A 2,075-nucleotide genomic window follows, 5' to 3' on the forward strand; every position below is an offset into this window, starting at 1 on the left:
GGGAAGCAAGCTTCTTTATTTCAATATTTTTGCCATAAAGGCATTACATAGAGGGGACACCTACAACACATGTGGGGACATATAACAATTAAAAATATATAAAACAAAATATGATATTATGAATGTCATGAAAATGAACATCAAAAACAAATTAAAATTATGATAAGATGTGTGATAGTTGAAAATGAAAATATGAAGAGTGTGCTACTCACCCCACACTGAGCAACACCACTTGCTACCTCTGAGTCCTAATTTCCTTTTAGTCTCTGTTCAGTTCCGCTATCGCTCCTTGACTGCACTCTCTCGTAACCTTTTTCACAGGGGGAGGGGTTTTCTAAATTTTGAGGTGTCTGCTCTGTTTTTTCCCTTTTTTTCCTGTGGGGAAATGAGGTGGGTGGGTTTGGTGTCTGTATGGAGAGGGTGGTCTCGGGTGGGATGGAGTTGGACTGGGGGTACCACATCATACTCAGTGTTCTTTCTTTTTTTCTCTTCTCCCTTCTACTCTCTGTTACTCTCCATTCTTCCTCCTTCCCTCTGTCTGTCTTTTCTTCCTCTCTTTTCTCTTCTGTCTCCACAACTGTTTCCTCTGCTATTGTCCTCTGTGTGTGTGTGTATATTATTCCTCATCATCATCATTTAATGTCCGTTGTCCAGATTAGTATGGGTTGGACCAAGGCTGGCAAGCTAGAAGGCTGCACCAGGCTCCAGTCTGATTTGGATGCCCTTCCTAACACCAGCTACACTGAGAGTGTAATGGGTGGTTTTACGTGCCACTGGCATGGGTGTCATTTGCATGACACCAGTATCTGCCATGACTCTGATTTATTTGGCTTGATGGGTCTTCTCAAGCATGGTATAATGCCAAAGGTTTCGGTCATTCATCATTGCCTCCGTGAGGCCCAATGTAATGCTTAGACATGAACAATTGATACTAAAACACCAGTTTCCTTTTATTGTTTTACTGGAATCAGCCATTGGACACTGACCATGCTCGGGTACTATCTTCAAGAGTTTTAGTTGATATTTACTCCATTGCTCATTTCAGTCGTGTTTATTTTAACAATCTCTTGATATAATTAGGCTACATTATTATTTTTATGTAAAATAACTAATATTTTTTTTATTTATTGGTGATATTAACTTGCTATTTATCACATAATTTGTACTTAAAGTTCCATTAACAATATAATAATTTTGAGTTTGATTTAAATATGAACACTAGTAAAGTGGTCTTAAAAGCATTTGTACAATGGCTTACTTTTGGCCAAATACTTTTCCTGCAGCTGTCTTACTAGGAAAATGGCATCTGTGGTACTCTTCCCAGGTACAAAACCACACTGCATCTCATCTAGTTTATTTCTAATCAATTGAGCTATAACTATCTCTGTAACTTTCATGACCTGGACCAACAGCTTGAAATCTCTGTAGTTGTTTCTATCTAATGTATCACCTTTACCCTTGTAGAAGCTAACTATAATACTGCTACACCAGTCACTGGGGATAACACCTTCCTGAATAACCTAATTAACCAGTGACTAGGCTGTATCCCACACTGCTGGATATTTTAATCATCTCAGCAGTGATATTTGATTGCCCAGGAGCTTTCCTTGTCTTCAAATCCTTAATTGTCTTATCTATTATACTGCTATCAACTCTGATGGCTGGTCCCTCAATTGGTTCGATATTTAGTAGACTCTCCTTCTCCCATTCGTTTTCCACATTTAGTAACCTTTCATAGTGGCACTTCCATGCATCTTTCTTCTCTTTATATATATGTGGGTGTCACTACTGGTGATATCATCAAATTTAGAATTTATCCACAGATGATATGAACAGTAATGACATCTAACTTCAAATCTCAGTGTTTGAATGTATATATATGTAGTGAAACTACCTCCCGCCATTAGATACAAACTACTATCGCCATTACATACAATCTTCTCATTTAAATATAAATAAATGCGAGCGTAGTAGAGAACCTATTCCTTGTCCATCACGTGACTGATCATTATTCGAATCGGCAACTTCTTCGAACCGTTCCCGCCAGAACGCAAACTGACCAATCACGGCCCCTA

This window comes from Octopus bimaculoides, chromosome 2 (genome assembly GCF_001194135.2).
Source record: "Octopus bimaculoides isolate UCB-OBI-ISO-001 chromosome 2, ASM119413v2, whole genome shotgun sequence".
Lineage (NCBI taxonomy): Eukaryota > Metazoa > Mollusca > Cephalopoda > Octopoda > Octopodidae > Octopus > Octopus bimaculoides.